At 38.0% G+C, this 20,226-nt stretch overlaps 1 long non-coding RNA gene across 1 annotated transcript; it reads right to left on the reverse strand.

Annotated features, from left to right (window-relative positions):
* Window positions 1-5,279: 5,279 nt before the first annotated feature.
* LOC123781506 (uncharacterized) lies at window positions 5,280-18,984 on the reverse strand. Its single transcript, XR_015722929.1, has 3 exons — window positions 18,806-18,984; window positions 17,906-18,162; window positions 5,280-6,052 (listed from the first exon to the last, which is right to left on the reverse strand). It is a non-coding gene; the product is annotated as an uncharacterized LOC123781506 (long non-coding RNA).
* Between the last annotated feature and the right edge of the window lie 1,242 nt (window positions 18,985-20,226).

Raw genomic sequence — 20,226 nt, forward strand, 5'->3', positions numbered from 1 at the left:
ACTTTACATTTATTTTAATTAATTTAAAAATTAATTCTTTATTCTATCAGGTTGGGAATTATATAGTGTCTTTACTGTTATTTTCATGGTGTTTTTGAGAAATAATAGGTTTTTACTTTGTCACTTCCCAAAGTATAATTAATTGATTGGTGCTTTTATTCTTTTTCTTGGCTAATCCAAATACCTGGGACACTTTAACTTACTTACATCCCTCCCAATAGCCATACAATTGTCAGTAGATGTTTATTTAAATGTTCGTGTGCATGTTGATATTACTGGACATTCTGTTTTCTACCCCAGATCCATTTCATCTCTTGGCCTCAAGACCTAGCTGTTCTGTTCTCTGGCTTCTGATTTAATTCAACCAATAGGAAAGGTGGGGGGCAGGGAACACAGCTGGGAGCAGGAAGTGTAGGAGAGAAAAGCCAGGATGCTTATGCTTCCCCTTCTTGTCCTTGCTTCTTTTATGCCTGAGTGACACACCAGTAGGCCTGTGTCTTCCTCCTATGACCACAGGCCCTTCAGAGGGTCCCTCGCTGTGGGGTGTCAGCGTCTACCACTCCATTATTCCCAGGCTCTCATAACCGCCCTTCCCCCTCTTGCATCTTCAGGCTTCGGGAGTGGTAACTGCTTCTCACAGGTGGCATTTCTGGGGTCTGCAGTACCCCGTGTGGCTCGCACACACTTTTGGAAAGAGTTCCTTTCTTAAATCATTGAAATTCCAGCCAGGTGAGCCTCCTGTATTTTGCTGTGACCCTGAAATGATTCCTTTAGAACTTCAGACGCATCCTTTTGGGGGGGGGTGGTATATAAATAGTTCTATATAACGACAATAAGCATTAGTAAGCCATTACGTAGAAGAAAATACTTGGACAATAACCTACATGTATACTTGTGGTCCTTTATCTGATGGCTCTGTCCCCTCTTTCCCACCCAAATGAGAGAATTATGAACCCCATGTTCATTATTGTCTTGATTGACTTCCCTGTGTGTCTATGTATTCCAAGAATGACAGCTGTGTGTGTCTGTATATATTTATTTCTAACGTTATAAAAATGAGCCTGTGTTTTTCTGAAATACTGTATTGCTAGGACTCGTCCGTGTTATTGCATATCCCTGTAGTTTCCTTATTTTGAATGTTGTGTGTTACACCTTTCTGATCATCGTTTATTCATCCAGTCTTTTGATAACGGGATTCTGGGGATTTGCCATTGTGAATAGTGCTTCTACAAACATTCTTGTGTGTATTTCTCTTGATTGTATATCTGAAATCAAATTTGCTAGTTCTCAAGGAATACGAATGTTAAACTTTGGGCTACAAGGCCAAAGTGGTTCTATCAATTTATACTTCCCCTTCAATGGAAAAGAACCCTGTGGCTCCATAGTCATCGTGTTTTTTCATTTAGATTGATTTTTATACTGGGTTTTGGTTGTTTTTATTTAGAAACTCATTAGTTTAAAGAGCGTTCTTCTGATTCCTACTTGACTCAGAGCTTTTGTTTTACTATGAGTATGTTGAATGCTGCACAATTATTTTCTTTCCTATCACCTTAGCTTTCTCTCTCTTTTCTTTTTAACTCTGTATGGTGTCAGGCACGTTTATGGATTTCTCTAATATTAAAGAATTCTTGTGCAGGAGATAAAGCTAAATTGGATTTCCATTTGATGACTTACTTCGGGAATGAAAATAATAGTATATCTAGAAATGTACAATAATAACATTACCATGTATTAAAATCTGTGAGGTCCAGCCAAAAGAAAAAAAGAAAGAGAAAAGAAAAAAGATACACCAAAGGAAATTTTTGTCCCTGAAAATTCTGTCAAAGAAAAATTTTCAGACGGAATGAATTGTTCGCTTTACGTAGCTAAGAAATCCAGAGCAGTATGTATCTAAGAAAAGTAGAAAGAGGAGGTAGTGAGAGCAAAGACAGGCATGAATTAAATGGGAAAAACAGACAAAATAGAGAAAGTCAACAAAGCCAAAGGTTGACTTTTTGAACAAAATAAGAAGATGGAATCTTTTGCAAGACTGAGCAAGAAAAGAGAAAAAGGTACAAAAATATTTTGAGGAAAATGGGACATGCTTGCAGATAATATAATGATTTTTTTTAAAAAAAGAAAATACTACCAGCAACTACATATGAATTTATCCAATTGTGCCTGTAGCATTTGTTGAAAAGACTGTTCCTTTTCTACGGAATTACCTTTGTAGCTCTGTAGAAATCAACTGTCTGCCTATCTGTAGGTTTATTCCTGGACTCTCCATTCTGGTCCATTAATCTGTCTGTCTTTAGCCCAGAATCACGCTGTTGTACTTACTCTTGCTTTATAATGAGTCTGAAAATCAGACAGTGTTGTCCCTCAGACATTGTTCTTTTTCAAAGCTGTTTTGGCTAGATCCTGTTTGTTTTTACATAAATTTTAGAATCCGTTTGTCAATTTCCACAAAATCCTTCTGGGATTTCAATTCGGATTGAGTTGAATCTTCTCCCTTCTCCTGGGACTCCAGCCATGTTTATAGATCGCGTCGCTGTACCCTGTAGTACCCTGTCTCCTCCGTTTTTCGTTGTTTTGTCTGTCTGGGCTTCATTAAGGAAAGTTTCTTCTGTCCTAATGATTTACTAATTCTTCCTTTATTTGCGTCCAATTCTTATTAAATAATTCACCCAGTTGGCTTTTGATAATGGCCATTTTTAGTTCAAGATTTATTCCTTGATTATGGTGTTGGGTTAGTTTCTAGGTCTTGTGACATTTTCATTTTTGTCTTTTAAATATAGATCTTTTAAAGTCTATATCTGATAATCCCCAAATCCTCAGTCTCTGCACTGAGAAATACGTTTTGTCCTTTGTTCTTTCTGGCTTTTGTTCATATTGTCTTCCCTTCCTCTGGCTCTGCTAGCTATTGGCGCTAGGCATTGGATTGAAAAATGTGTTTGTAGAAATGACCAGAGACCTACGATGACATTATCTTCTCCCAAAGAATATGTGTATTTGCTACTGCTAGATTCCTAGTATTCCCAGGTTTCCCAAAATAGCTCTGGGCTCTCGTATTCTAGGATCAATAGAAGGGTTTCATCAAGGCTACCCTTCCCTTCTCCACATGCTCTGGGCTAAGTACCACCAGATTGTCAAATGGGCAGCACCCCCTCTCGGATATTCAGGTATCTGCAATCAAGAAACACCTCCAATGTAAAGGTTGCCCAAACAGTGGGCTTCCTTTCTAGGACTTCCATCTTGCTCTACAATCTGGCCTGAGAGCAGTTCACTATCTGGTTAGCAATTTTGGTCTGTAAGAGATTAATTTAAATAAATATTTTGTCCAGAAGTATTCAAAACAAAGGCTGGTGGGTCCAGCTGAAAATTAATATGACATGTTACTGAATATGACCTCCAAAAGCATCACTTTAAAATAAAGTTATAATCATATCTCTAGTTTCCCACCCAAAAAAACCTTCAAAGCCTTCCAGTTTCTTATGGGATAAGCACAACCCTCTTGCCTGGCACATAGGTGCACAGACCGAGAACTCATTCTACCTTCCCTGTCATCTCCCATATCCTCCCTGACATATTTTAGGTTGTAAAACATCATTACCATATAAATCACCATCGCCTTAATGTTCCTAATGTACTTCAATCTTTTAAGATTCTGTAATTTATAATATTGCACCCTCTATCATGCAAGCGTCAATCCCTCTTCTGCGACCAGCTTCAACGTTATTTCAGTTCTGAGCTTCTGTTCTACCTCTTCAAGTCCTTTTAGGCTCCACCAGTCAGCGGCTAACCCCTCTACCGTTACAGCACTTTGCACTGATCTTGCCTGTAATCTTAATTACATGAGCTTATAATTATGATTCTGTGTCTGTTTTCTATCCTTGACTTTGAGAAGCTTGAGGATGGGAACCACTTCTTCATTGTCTTTGTTTTCTTGACTACACTCTGCCCTATAGCTCCTAGCAAATGCCTGACCACACAGATGTAGACCGACTGAATGCAGGCATGAAAGAAGACCCTTTATTTCTGGGGCTGGGGTTTGGGGGGAATGGGGAAATGTTGGTCAAAGAGTACAGACTTCCAGTAATAAGATGAATAAATTCTAATGTACAGCATAGTGACCACAGTTTATAATACTGTACTAGATACTTGAAAGCGGCTAAGAGAGTAGATCTTAAATGTTTTCACCACAGAAGAGAAATAGTATTACATAATGTGATGAAGGTGTTTGCTAACACTATGGTGGTAACTTTCACAATATATATATGCAAAAAATCAATACGTTGTACACCAGAAACTTACCAAATATTGTGTGTCAATTTCAATAATGCTGGAAAAAAGTGGGGAATGTTTCTGATCATGAGTAGTTTGAGGTCATTGTTTTTGCAAGGAGAAATATTTAAATCAGACTTTACAATAATTTCCATCCATTTTTGGTTGGAAAATTAATTAAAATGTCATCTGTTTAGTTATTCTTTGTTACCTTTAATTAAAATGTTCATGGGTACAAAATAAAATACCAAAAGATCGCCCCATTTTTTTGCTCATAACTCTTCAACAGTTTCTTGTGACTTGCAAGATAAAACTAAAAATCATGAACAAGGCCTACAGATTATTTTTACCAGGGCTTTAAAAGATTAATTTGGCTCAAAACAGTATTTTTAAATGACAAATCAAATAATCAGTCAAATTAACTGTCAAACTAAAAATGTAAAGATATGAATTTAGTGTTTTGAAATCAGCATTTAAAAAAAGGCTATGAACTGTATGTAGTATTATTTCAATAATTTTTTTCAGTTATGCTTATATGAGATTATACTATATACGATATTAAATATGTCACATGAAAAATAACATATCACATCATATGTTAGCTCATCAAGTATTTCCTGGAAAAAAAATAAAAGCTGCTGAAAGTAATCATCCCTGAGAAGCCACTGTCATGGGGATAGGTACCCTGATAGTAGATTCATGACAGAGGAAGCCATGACTCAAAGAACAAGCTTTTGAAGAGAAATGGCAGGGCTCTGTTATCAGCAGGGTGCCCTTTTCAGTTGTTTCTCCATATCTGGAACCATGGTTGGATGACTCATTGCGTCCAACGGTCTGATGGGAAGAGTGTTTAATGAAGAGAATTCTCACTAAAATTATGATTTCGTAGGAAGAGCAAGGTTCGAAGTCACAAGCCTTGAGATTCTTTACTCCTAGGCATTTCACAGTGATGTAACAGAGGATCTATGTTTATACACCCTTCCCCAGGCTCCTGTATGATGTTAGAAGATCCATTGGGGTGTCTTTCGTCTGTATTTTAGGAGACTACACGTAAGTTATATTGTCTGAGCCTGTTCTGAACCAAGTCATCCGATTAAAAAGAAAAAGGTTTTGAGAGAACAAAGAATTCATTCCTTATTTACATACCTTCTCTGGGTTAGGGAATCAAGTGAATAGACAATGTTAATATATCATAGGAGTTACCAATGAGGCAAACAATCTGTGAAAGCTAGTCAATGATTATGTTAAGAATTATCCTCACAGCCTTTCCCTGAAAGGGTTAATTTGGGTATAAGTAGCTACTAGGGAACACAATATTATACACATGAACTTCACACACGTTTATGAAATTTTAGCTAATCACTGGCATTGAGAAGTAAAAAACAGGCAAATAAAGAAACATATCCTCCATAGAGCTCAATGGCTATAATTGGTCAAAATGTAAAGCTATTCCTTGCAAAGTACTGTTTCTTCTTTCTCAGTAGTTCACAATCTATTAATTGCTCCAATTTAGAAAATCCCAACATAACCATTGAGTTGCAGGGGGGAGTGAAGAGAGCCCCGATTTAAGTTAGGAGTCTAGGGTCCCAGTCCCGTCCTTCTGAAAATCAGCAATGTGAGCCATACAGGTGGAGGCATTTGGGCTTTCAAGTCCTCTGTGTCCCCAACCGAGAAAACATGCTTTGGACTAGACGGGCCTACCTTTCCATCTTTGTCATGCATGATTCCGTGTGAACTTTATCCTCCCAAACTGCTCATTAGGTACTTATTTGCCATGGATGATAATAATCTGATTCAAATGACATAAATAACAAGGGCGAATTAAACATTAACATGAGTTTTTTCCTACTTTAAAAAAAAGAAATTATTTTTACGCAAATGTTAATCTGCATTAAACATAATGTGAGTAGACTAATAGATCCCCGTCCTTCACCAGCTTGCAGATAGTCTATGAACCAATCAGGGTGTCGTGCTGAAAGCAACTGGGGTTAGGCAACTTTCAACTTTCCCTGAAGCAATCTTGGTTTGAAAGCCAAGATTAAGGCGGCCTTTGATTTTTACATGTTTGGATATTTGGGCAGTAAATCTGGAGATAAATATTTGTGCGATTAGGCATCCCATGAATGACTCTGCATTTTGAGGCAGGTAGAATGGAGGACTGACTCCATAAATGCAGTGATAGAGGACAACAGGAATGATCGCTTAGGGGTGAAACACTTGCTCCTCTGTAACCTTGGCAAAGGTCATGTCCAAAGTGCTTTGCCATTATAGAATGATTAGAGTTAAATCCGTTTGATGCCAAAGTTCGCAGTTAAAAGTTATTCTTTAAAAGACTCCCTCCATCACACACACACTCCCACCTAGACCGAGTGCTTAGAGAAAGGATATTACCGATCTGAAGGAGTATTTTAAGGAGCTTTTCCTTAAGGAAGAGATATGTGCAGAAATTGGCTGGCAAAAGGATTCCATTGTTTTTCTATACCCACACTAGACTATACAATATCAGGAGAGATTATCTGAAATAATACTGAAATCAGCTCTTTATTGAGCTTCTAGAGTTTTCCAGGTGCTGTGCTGTGGAGTTATTTATCAGAGCAAGAAAATACTAGAATAACTCCTTTAGGGCAATTGCAATATACGAGAGAAATAATAGGTAAATGTTCTTGACCTTTAAGACATTGGTTTGTATGGAAGTCAGGGGTTAGACCTAATGACCTTAGCGACTTGTTTCCATATAATTGAGGTAGGTCTCCAAGTTGTGTTTCTGTGATAATTATTTGGGGGAAAAAAGTCCTCTTTGCAATTCAAACTGGTTGAATGAGCACCTAAAACATTACCTTATTGGAAAGGAACAAGAAATGCAGACAAGACTGTCTCAAGATGGGTCCCTCTGCTGTATCTTGCCTGTACCTTGGTCCTTCTAACCCTTTTTCCACAGGGCCAGACAAATCCTTCTGAAACACAAATCTGGCTGTCACCTTGCTGCTAAAACCTGGTCAGTGGCTCCCCATTGTGCTCTGGATGCTAAAATTCAAGCTCTTTAGCATGGACTGTTAAACTTGCTTCATGGTGAAGGTCTTGCTTACCTCCCCGCTCACCGCTCACTTCCCTGCCCATAAATGCTGAGCTCCACATGACATTATTTCCCGAACAGAACTTGCTCTCTTGCTTTTGTAGATTAGAATATACTATTATACTCTTTTTCTCTATCTGTAAAGTTTTCCATTTCTTTTTTCTTTTCTTTCTTGCCTTCTCCCCCCCCCCCCCCTTTCTCTTTTCTTGGTCAATGATGACTTCAGATCTTAACCCTTACTAGGACTTTATTCCTGGAAACCTTCCCAGATCCCTTAAGACTGTGTGGGTCCTTACGACACTGGGTTGTCTCTGAATCAGTCACATCCACTGGGGTATTACCAGACTGTGTTCTGCTGCCATGATATTCCCAGAAACTAGGACAGCGTGTGGCTTAAATGGGTGGACTCAATCAATAATTATTAATTACACGAATACACATTTATCATGGTGCTAGGGGATGATGCGAGAAATCATTCCTTTTAAGTAGGAGGCACATAACGGATTTTTTAAATTGGTTATGAAAACAGAGCACACAAAGTTCAGAAGCCCAAGGTTAGTTCCACGAGAGCTGGTAAGCAGCAACCCTTGGAATGATTTAGGATCTCCCTCAGGAGCACTGGAAGTGTAAGATGGTCTCACACAACTGCGTAGAGTTGGTCCCCTTGAGAAACACGAGTATAAAAAGTAACCGCTTCCATATTTAGCCGCTCCCTTCAGCCCAGTGCCAGGTACATGCCGCCTCTTGCTCTATAGCCTGGGATAGACTTACATCCTCTGTATCCCATTTCATCCCCTTCGTTATTTACATAATCCCCAGGCTGTGCCTATCAATTCACAGACTCAAAGGAATCCATTGCAGGCTCACTAAGTCATATTCTTGGCTGCATCGTACAAATGCGTTTTACCTGGATTATGTCTGTCAGTGCAAACCCCCAGGTGATGATAATTTCATTGTATTTCATCACAAAGTGTTCCTAGAGACAGCGGCGGGGGAGGGGGCGCGATACCTGAGGTATAGGGGACTCAAACCTGTTTAACATAATCACCCTTGATAACTTGTCTTCTTTCCACAACTTGGGACTTTAGAAATGTCTTACCCTACAAGGTATTTAAAACTGTATTGCAATAAAATGGTTCCAGGGCCAGCCCCCTTGGAAGACCTCATACTCGTGTCAACCGTCCTGCTGTGATCATCTTTGAAAGTTTAACCTTGAGAGGCGAGATGGTTCATTTTTCCCCTCTCAAATTATGGACTTTGTTAGATCCCTAAATACTTTGAAAGGTAAGATAGGTCACCATATTCATGTTTTAAGATACACAAAATGCAAATTCATGGCTACTACCAGAAGTAAATTGAGAAAGAACTATTTTATGAGTCGAAAGATACAGAGTAAATCTTGGCTGCAAATAATAAAACAATCATGATGGTGTCCATAGTTCATTTACAAGGTTAAGGCCAATAAAACAACATAGTTCTAAAGCACGGGAGTGTCTGAAAGTGCTAGGAGAACTGAGCACCATTTCCCTGATGTGCTTTAGATAAATTTTCTGATACCAAAATGAAGAAAAGTAAGAATGGTATTTGAGTACATCGGTGTGGTCCTACAAGAGACTTTCTACTTCTCAGAAGCGTTGAAGCAGACTTCGTCAAGATTTTGTTGAGCACTTTTAAACATTCCAATTTTCCCATTGGTAGAACTGCGTGCCTAGAAACAAATGACTGAGACTAATCAGAGAGCCATTATCTCCTCTATGATCTTCAAAGTTAAGAAACATTTAATAAAAATATTCATTATGCATTATACTCTCATTTGTTTTTTGCATTATTAAAATATGAAAATCGATGCTGTCATGAATTTCTTCAATTTAAGTGAAGTCCTGAAGAAGTTCTGCTTCCACAATTATCCAAATAAGCCTGGAACAGAAGTGCGAGGGGAGCATGGGGTTCCCACATACACAGAGTCTCTGGCAAATTGTTCTGGGCTGGGAGTCAGCGCAAAGGAGTTTTAGACTGGTTTTACCTCCTCCTGTGTGATTTGGGGCAGTTCTGCATTGCTTTTCTCTACACCGATGGTTTTCAGACTCAAAATCACCAGGAGGACTTGTAAAAACACAAATTGGTGCTCCCCACCCCGCCGCACCCCAGAGTTTCTAATTTAGTACGTTGAATATGCCCTAAGAATTTGCATCTCCGCCCAAGTTCCCAGGTATTTTTTAAAAAATTTTTATTATGTTATGTTAGTCACCATACAGTACATCCTTAGTTTGTGATGTAGTGTTCCATGATTCATTGTTTGCGTATAACACCCAGTGCTCCAAGCAATGCGTGCCCTCCTTAATACCCACCACTGGGCTAGCCCAACCAGGTATTTCTAAAGCTTTTGATATGGGGCAGGTTTTGAGAACCACAGCAATGCACACATCTCTCAATCTGTTCCTCTTTCCTGAGGAGGGAAGCAGAGGGGTGACAATGGAGGACAGCATGGCTTTGTGGTATGGTCTTTAGATGGCACTGTGGGAGGGGTGTGCTTTTATGGGAATGGAGGCAGGAACGAAGGGAAAAAGAAGCACACATTTGGATCAAGTTCCCAATATTTTTTTTTTAAATTTCATCAACAAGAAGATGGGCGTAGCACTTGGAGGCAAAAAACCTAGAGTAGTTTAGGGGAACAGTGAAGAATTACCAGAGAATTCCAAGTCCATTCTCTAGCTCGTCATCTTTGTCCTGGCTCATACTATATCCTGGAGGTCAAAAATCCAAAATTATACAGAAATGTAAAGGGGCAAAGCTGACCTGAAGGTATCCTGCTGGTAGGGATATGATCTTTCTCTGCATAAAAAGTGACAGCTCTCAACAGCTTTGCGTTAGAAAAGAACAGGAAGGTTGGATTTTTTTTTTTTTAAGTAAAGAGTATGAAAACCTATTATGTTTTAATTAGAATAGTTTAAAATTTAAACATAAGTAGATGCTGTTGTTAAACATATGGATAAATACATTTATATGGCTAAACATGGCATTATGGATTGATGAAAAATATTTTCCAATGGAAACACCAAAATACAAAAAAGATTTATTTAGCACATAAATTTACAATAAAAAGTGAGATAGAGCTTCCTTCGTATTTTCTGGAGCTCAAATCTCATTGTAACCATCGGCATAAGATAAAAATATGCGAAAAGAATGTTTTTCTCCACTGTAATTGATGTGTTCCTTATTACAAGCAGCCCAACACACAATAAAATATCAGTACAAAAATTGCCAGGTGTATTAGCAAAATTCCTGCAATAAGATGTGTCTTGTAAAAGCTCTTTTCTTTTAAAGAGATGAGGCTGCGTGCTTTTCTTACTTGCACGCCGTTCTCTACCATAAAAGTCATTCAAATTCACACCAAGTCAAGTCCAGACACAAAGCTGTCCGCATCAGTAAAGTATTTTGCAAACGGAAAAGATTCAGTAAAGTAAGACTTGAAACTTTAAATGATTAATGGGCTCCCTCTATTTTGGACACTCTCTCACTGGCTCATCCTGGGTTGCAAAATTCATATAAAATATCCAGACAATGAAGGCTTGTAGTAGTATTTATTTTCAGTATATACTATTAAAACTACATTAACAATTTATAAGGAAAATAATGTATGTGACTTTTCATTTTAAAAATGTGATCTTTTTCATCTCATTGAAGTGTTAAAAAAGAGTAAGTGATTTTAAGATCTTTTTAAGGAAAACTGAGGGATAAATACGTTCGATGAATAAAATCATGAAAAATGGAACTATTCAATTCCTGAAATATTGATTACGTGCACACATATAACACATGTTTTTTACATATGGCATTCATGCACATTTTTAAGGTCAATTAGGCAAAAAACATCAAGAATCTGAAAGATATTTATCCATTTGCTTGGAGAAGGGAAGATTATCATATTGTATTTTATTTTCTCATAGAGAAGTATATTCAAGATTTTCATCCTGTTACTTGATGGTGACTAAGGTAGTATAAATAGTAGAATGGAACAAATACTCAAGAATTTTTCCCCATCAAAATAATCATTCTTATTCCTAAAAAGTGAACATTTTTCAGAACATGTGGGATAGATATAAAAGTAGAGAACAGTACACTAAAATTTACGATAAACATTGATTTTTTAAAAAAAATCTTGGCAAATCTTTGCAATTCTTACATTGTTCCAGGGACTAGGAAAGAGAATAGTTGAGAGAATAGTTAAGAGAATAGTTGGCTAAGAACAGATGGTAATAAAAGGACAACTTAACCATAATTTTGGTTTCTCAATTCAATCAGAATTTTGATTTCTAATGAAAATATATCATATTTTGTTATTTAATTTCTATGTTTTAAAAGAGCCAAAGTAAATGGGAATGTGGTGTCCCCCCAATCTAATTTATTTATTATAATCTTAGTTTTGTACAATTTATCTAAGTGAGCTTATGACAAAAGTTCTCCCTTGAAAATATTCTGACACTAACATCTACCTTTGAGAAACAAGTTGATGTTAGAGTCAATTAAAATCTATTTTTAGCTAATAATAAACACTGTTTTCATGCTATGTATTTTATTTAGGGATAAGAAAAAAACAACCAGGCTAATACTTTTATGAATCCACTGGACTCTGAGAATATTTTTTTTATTGTAATAATATTTGTTATTATATTATGTTAGTCACCATACAGTACATCCCTGGTTTTTGATGTAAAGTTCCATGATTCATTAGTTGCGTATAACACCCAGTACACCATGCAATACGTGCCCTCCTTACTACCCATCACCAGCCTATCCCATTCCCACACCCCCTCCCCTCTGAAGTCCTCAATTTGTTTCTCAGAGTCCATAGTCTCTCATGCTTCATTCCCCCTTCTGATTACCCCCCCTTTCTTTATCCCTTTCTTCTCCTACTGATCTTCCTAGTTCTTATGTTCCATAGATGAGAGACACCGTATGATAATTGTCTTTCTCTGCTTGACTTATTTCACTTAGCATTATCTCCTCCAGTGCCGTCCATGTTGCAGCAAATGTTGAGAAACCGTTCTTTTTGATAGCTGAGTAATATTCCATTGTATATATGGACCACATCTTCTTAACCCAGTCATCTGTTGAAGGGCATCTCAGCTCCTTCCACAGTTTAGCTATTGTGGACAATGCTTCTATGAACATTGGGGTGCATATGGCCCTTCTCTTCACTACGCCTGTATCTTTGGGGTAAATACCCAGTAGTGCAATGGCTGGATCATAGGGTAGCTCAATTTTTAACTTTTTAAGGGACCTCTACACTGTTTTCCAGAGTGACTGTACCAACGTGCATTCCCACCAACAATGTAAGAGGGCTCCCCTTTCTCCACATCCTCTCCAACAATTGTTGTTTCTTGCCTTGTCAATTTTTGCATTTCCAACTGGTGCAAGGTGGTATCTTAGTGTGGTTTTGGTCTGAATTTCCCTGATGGCTAATGATTTTGAACATTTATTCATGTGTCTGTTAGCCATTTGTATGTCTTCATTGGAAAAGTGTCTGTTCATATCTTCTGCCCATTTAAGATTTGTTTATTTGTTTCTTGCCGGATTTCAAGTTGTACTACAAAGATGTGATCACAAAGACAGCATGGTACTGGCACAAAAACAGACACATAGACCAATGGAACAGAATAGAGAACCCAGAAATGGACCCTTGGCTCTTTGGGCAACTAATATTTGATAAAGCAGGAAAAAACATCCAGTGGAAAAAAGACAGTCTCTTCAATAATATGGTACTGGGAAAATTGGACAGCTACATGCAAAAGAATGAACCTTGACCACTCTCTAACACCATACACAAAAATAAACTCCAAATGGATGAAAGACCTCGATGTGAGACAGGAATCCATCAAAATCCTAGAGAGCATAGGCAGCAACCTCTATGACATCGGCCACAGCAACCTTTTTCATGACACATCTCCAAAGGCAAGAGAAACAAAAGATAAAATGAACATGTGGGACTTCATCAAGATAAAAAGCTTCTGCACAGCCAAGGAAACAGTCAAAAAAACTAAGAGGCAGCCCATGGAATGGGAGAAGATATTTGCAAATGACGTTACAGATAAAAGACTGGTATCCAAGATCTACAAAGAACTTCTCAAACTCAATACTCAAGAAACAAATAAACAAATCACAAAATGGGCTGAGGAGAATATCTTTAAGATAACTCTTTAATACCCCTTTTGGAAGAGTATTAGTAGTTTCCTATTCAATGTAGATTTCTTAAGTAGCTAACATTTATTTTGTTTCCCTACCACCTGATCTTGGTTCCTTAAAACCTATTTCTCATTTGTTTTACATTTATTCATGTTCTAATGGCTGCTAGTGACTTTCAACTAGAATTTTCTTAAGGAGTGGGTTTTAGATGTTTCTAGATATACAACGAATATTGTTGGAACGTATGTGTTTTAGAAACCTCAACATGTTAAACATTAATGACCCAGATTGATTATATTCTTAACTGTTACTAATATTTAACCACAGAATCGAAGGTTCACTTGAGAGTTCACCTGAATATAATAAATGCTGTGTATACACAATTACACCAAATATTATGCCTCTCTTTTGCTGCTTTATAAATAGCTTATTTGTTCATTGAATTTCAGACCAGGACTAAACCATATGGATTTCCAAGAAGGCAATGTACAACCTTTAGAGCAAAAGTTGACCTTGCAACCTGTACTCAAAAAAGCGAAGTTTCCTTTTGGGGTATCAAACCACAGCATAACTCCCACATTATCAATTGAAGGTGATGGACCCAAAACATCCTGTTTTTATTTAATTCTTATGTTTATCAAGCCATTGTGGTCATGAAAAGAGATTATTCAGGTACATACTTTTTCAGACTGATTTGAAGGGGGGTTTTGATAAAACATGACAAAAAGAGAAATTATTTTAAAAGTAAAAGCATGAATTTACCCAAAGCCATCGATATCTATCATTCCGTGGATCATGTAATGAACATTGTCATTTTGGCATGTAGAACATGTCTCTTCTTCCACCACCTTTGAATTAATTGGATTGTAAGGGGGAGGGTCAGGCAAGGAGGGATGGGGGATGGAACAGGCAATGGCTCCAGTGCCGTTTGTATCCCCGGAACATTTTGAAGTCAGGTAGATATTAACCTAATAAGGGAAGCCCCACTGGCTTTCTGTCTCCTCCAGACAATAAAACAACATAATTGTGTCCGTACCTCTCTTTCCAATTGTTCTACTATAACACGGATTGAGAACTAGCTACAGATTCTAATTAACTCAAATTAGACTGATGGGAGAGATGATAAACACTATGACATGAAGATTAGGAAATTAATCCTAATTTTAAACCTCAAAGACATTGGGTACAAAGGAAATAGATGTTAAAGGAGCAAATTGGGCCACTAACTAATTCAAAGATGTTGGAAGTTAGCGCTAACCACGCAGTGGCTTTAACCCATTTGAATGCGAGTTCCTGAATTTCTGCACGGAAGGAGTTCAACCCCTTTGGAGAAGAGCCCGCGTTTCAAAATGGCGTCAAGCCTTTTCCTGCACTTTTTGCACTTGACTCAGTATTTATCATTAGCTCAGGGATGGGAAGGGCGGAAGTGATGGGGATAGAAAACTACGTTAATGATTTAAAAATAATTTATTGAGAAAATACAGAAAATTTAGAAAGACTGGGTATTATGACATCTATTACAGATATTTGTAAAAGGTATATAATGAGCACTTTGATTTTAATATTGTTTGAGGAAAACATTTCTTAATTATAGATATGCATTAATGAAATTCTTCATTGAAAATGTGCACACTTTGTTTTCCCACAGTTACAGCTTATTAAAAATGTTACTTTCATACTGTTGCTTCTCACGTTCACTAATTTCTCTGAATCCTCAATTGTTTACTATGAAAATAGGATTGGAAGACATACAGGTGGCCAACAGACACATGGAGAGATGTTCATCATCACTCAGCATCAGGGAAATGCAAATCAAAACTACAATGAAATATCACTTCACACCTGATGGAATGGCTAAAATCAGCAACACAAGAAACAATAAGTGTTGGTGAGCATGTGGAGAAAAAGGAACACTCATGCACTGTTGGTGGGAATGCAAACTGGTGCAGCCATTGTGGAAAACAGTATGGAGGTTCCTCAAAAAGTTAAAAATAGAACTACCCCATGATCCAGCAATGGCACTACTGGGTATTTACCCAACGAATGCAAAAAACTAATTCAAAGGGATACATGCACCCTTATGTTTACAGCAGCAGTATTTACAATAGTCAAGTTATGGAAGCAGCCCAAGTGTCCAACTAGAGATATAGATAAAGAAGATGTGGTCTATATCTGTAATGGAATATTACTCAGCCATGAAAAAGAATGAACTCTTGCCATTTGCAATGACATGGATGGAGCTAGAGGGTACAATGGTAGGGGAAATAAGTCAGAGAAAGACAAATACCATCTGATTTCACTCATAGGGAAACAAAACAAACAAAGTGGAAAAAAGAGAGCAAGAGAGACAAATCAAGAAACAGACTCTTAACTACAGAGAACAAACTGGTGGTTACCAGAAGGGAGGTGGGTAGGGGGATGGGTGATACAGGTGATGGAGATGAAGAGTGCACTTGTGATGAGCACTGGGTATTGTATGGAAGTGTTGAATCACTATATTGTACACCTGAAACTAACATAACGTTGTATTTTAATTCACTGGAATTTAAAAAAAATAGGCTTTTAGAGAAAGTTCATCTTATTCACGTTGCAAGGTTCTCCCACACCAGTCATGTTGTTGGAAATCTATATTACATGATAGAAGAGGAGTTAAAATGGCGGAGGAGTGGGAGGACCCTCAGTTTGTCTCGTGCCTCACACACAGCTAGATAGTTATATCATATGATATATTCATTTGTAAGTATACGTTTGAATTCTAATCCACATGATGTGAAGAATTTAAGATAAAAAATAAAGTAGGGGCACCTGGGTGGCACGGTCAGTTAAGTGTCCAACTCTTGGTTTGGGCTCAGGTCGTGATCATCTCAGGGTTGTGAGATTGAGCTCCGAGTCAGGCTCCACACTCAGCACGAGTCTGCTGAAGACTGTCTCTTCCTCCCTCCCCCCCTGCCCCGCCTCACTCTCTCTCTCTCTCAAATAAATAAATAAATCTTTAAAAATTTTTTTATAATAAGAAAAATAAAAATTCACTGTAATAATAAAAAAGAGCAGTTTGACTAAAATTTTAAAAATCAGAACCACATCAAGGAAGAAAACTAAAATGAAACCCAGAGGACATATAATATCAAACTTCAGAGTTTTCAGTACACTAAAGAAAAAAGCTCCCTTTTTAGGCTACATGACTCTCATTTAAAAAAAAAAAAAAGAACTAGAATCACACTAGGATCTCAGAAGAAACAGTATTTTCAAGAAATATATTCTTAGAAGTTTTTCAAAGAAGAATTCACATTGTGGCATGCACAGTAATAATCTCTTCCATAAGTCTGCCGTTTATAGATGTTTGTACATTTATAAGAAAAATGTCAATTGATATTCCAAATAATACAAAAAAGAGAGTTTTGATAAAGTAACTTAAGCCAATTTGTCCATTCTCAATTATTAGACTCTTTTTGTTGGTTTTTAGGTCCCGCCCTTCTCTAGAGGTAGGGAATGAGGTAGTGATGAGCTGTGGCTCCTTCTCCAACACACGCAGTGGGATGTTACACCAGAAGCAAGCCTCAAATACAAGTCTGAACACACATATTTGTTACCAACGAGGTACGGAAACATTCCAACAACTTACTCTCTAAACTGGGTGAAATTCCAGCTCTATCCTAGCGGCATTCACTAGCACCTTGCATGAACGGTTCTCTGGAAGGAGGCCCATCTGACAAGTCTCGAGAGTCAGCTAGTCATCTAGCTGGGATGAGGTACATTTTCTATATTGCCCACGAGCCACGGGAAAAATAGGAGTCCTAGGACTAGGGCACTGCTTTGAAGAACCTTAGGAGGCGGGCTCACCAGGTTCTCATGTTATCTTTACACTGGGAAAATATTTCAGACCTTCCTCCGTTCTGCCGAAGGTAGAGATGGTGATATTAGAAGCCATTGCTATTGGAAGCAATACAACACTTTGAAATGTTATCTATCTATCCTAATTAGAATGCTTCAAATGCTAATAATCCATTCTAGTATGTAGCTTATACTGAATGTATCCTACCCATGTATCATAGTATGTTGAAGTATTTAAAATAAACTGTAGGCCACATAACAGGAATTGTTCTAACCCACCCATGAGAAAACCCACGCAGGGTTTTCCCAAGATGTCTATCTATATCAACTCTTCTTCTTGGATATCTGCTAATACAATCATTCTTCTTCATTAATATACACAAGATATTTAATTTGTAATAATAAATAAAAGCATTCTTCTTTTTAGTACTTTATGCATAGTATTTTATATTTCAAATTATTTCCCATATGTTAATTCGTCTACCAAAACCTTGTAAATTGGAACACCATCATGACTACTTTCTCTGTTATATGAAAGGAAGCAGAAGGGCTCACCGTGATGAAATGACGTGTCCAGGGTCACACAGCGAACTTCGGCAGAGCTGACATTTCTAGTCTCATGGTTTTCCACTCTGTAATTTTTCTTAGTGACCTTTTGTGATGCAGTTCCTGCCGTTTTTCCAGGAAAGTCTACAACAGGAATGCATTTATATTCTTTTACTGGTTTTACTTCCTCTCGTTATTGAATAAAATCATTTTAAAACATCCTCTTTGGCTGGGTAGGAGTATGCTTTTAAGGTCTCTGATGGTTCCTGAAAGAAAAAAAAAAAAAAGAAGAAGAAGAAGAATGGAAAGAAAGTTCTTCAATATGGAATTCAACTGTAAAGTCAACTCTCTTCTTGTTTAGTGAAGTTTGAGTGGAACTTACACTTCACAAAAATCACAAAATGTTTACCACACATTAAGCCAAATTTAAAATATAATTTTTGCCCACTTATTTTGTATGGCGGGGTTAGAATTTTGGAGTATTTCAGACAGAATTCTCCAAGATTGGCTGTTCTCTGGCTTATAATTATATTAAATTATCTCAATTTTATAATTTACTTCTTCTCTACTATCAATGCTTTCTTCAAAACAGAATTAGCTCATCCTAGGAAATAATATTGTTTCATGAGAAAAAGCATTAACTATGAGTCAGACGGAAGGACTGTGCTTTGTCCTCCGTTTACCACGTATTTGTTAATCAACGTTGCCTCATTCCTAATCGTATTCAACCTGGATCCAAACTCCCGCATTGTCTCTTAAGGAGAACCTCACAGGGTTTTAGGGGAGTGTAGAGTAGGGGCGAAATACGTCAGGGTGTTTTGTTTTCCTGGAAACTCTTACTTCTTCATGCCTCACTCGAGCATCCCCTATTTTGAGCTCCCAGCCCTTGAGGGCAGCCTCTTCTCTCACCGTTTGGGATACACTCCCCCTTGCTCTTCTTTGCTGGTTATCGCATTTACTCTCTGTGCTTTCGGCCTCATTCTATGGCTCTCCCATGAAGCAGGGAGCCCGTGGAGAGTAAGGACAGTATTTCATCACTCTCCGTAGCTCCGCCGCAGGAGCAGCACCAGGTACGGGGCAGATTCTTTAAAAACAAGTCTGTTGGATGAATAAATGGTTGAATAAATGAATGGAATGCCGAGGGATGGAAGAAGTATTTACCCATCTGTCTCTCAATCTTAACAATATTTACTCTGTACAGTCCCTTTGGAAGTAGTGTTTGTCACATATAGTAAAACAATTTCTTGAATGGCAGTTCAGGTGCAAACTAACTCCTTCCTTCCTTCCTTCTTCGTTCGTTCATTTGTCCGTCCGTTCGTTCCTTCCTTCCTTCCTTCCCTCCCTGTCTCTCTCTTTCTTTCTCCTTTACCACTCATGATACGATGTTAGACTCAGGAATTCCTTGGATTACTGTACATTCATCTCTGGAGAAGAAATTAAGTCCACAAATGCATAGAGAAAGAGTTTTTTTGAGTGTGGGTAGTGATAAGAACAGCTGGGGTGGAGACTGAGGGGAATGGCAAGGACATTTCACATGGATATAAATGGAATTGCCTAGCACAAAAACTTGGAATTTCTTGTGCTAGGAGAATAAATTAGAATTGAACATTTTTTTCCCTTCCAAATATTAAATGCTGAATCTTAAAACCATCTGTGCTCTTTCTGAAAGTTTAAAATTTGAATTTAGGTAAGTCAAAATGAAAAAGTCTAGGTGGGGGCTGGTGTGTTGCCAAGCAGCATTGCTCATCTAAGATGTCACAATCAAGTGCCATAAAAAAGTTGGCCACAATAAGTGTGTCCCCGAAGCCAGTGAATCAGCTTCAGCTATTTCTGGAGGAGTTTGCAGGGAGCCCAAAAAAGTCCCCAATGAGAATGAAATTGTCTTCAGGCGGTTTCGTGCAAACCCTTACGCCTCAACTCACTGGTCCCTCGATCAGATAGAGTCCGGGATCTAACCCATACCCTCCTGCATCTATGAAGGTCCCCACAGTGAAGTGAGAGGATCGCCTCCACATGGAGAGGCTAGGAACCCCTACCTGTATTCGGAGGACAGAAGCCCAAGGCTAGAGCTGACTAACTGGGAAGCGGGAGTCCCATCTGGATCTCCCTGTCAGACTGAAGAACAAGAAGATGGACAAGCAGGCCTGTGTTCTTGTTCCTGGAAATGTTCCATTTAAATTCAGATTATCTCTTTTCCTGCCTGCCCAAACATTGGTTCCATCTGTGGGGTTTTTTTTTTGTCTGTTTGTCTCCCCTTCCCCCTCAAACTGCCTTGAAGTGCAGTTTGTTGAAAATAAGGATTTGTCATTTTCTATATAATGAGTCTAATC

The sequence above is a fragment of the Ursus americanus genome, chromosome 34 (assembly GCF_024610735.1).
Source record: "Ursus americanus isolate L20-20 chromosome 34, mUrsAme1.1.p, whole genome shotgun sequence".
Lineage (NCBI taxonomy): Eukaryota > Metazoa > Chordata > Mammalia > Carnivora > Ursidae > Ursus > Ursus americanus.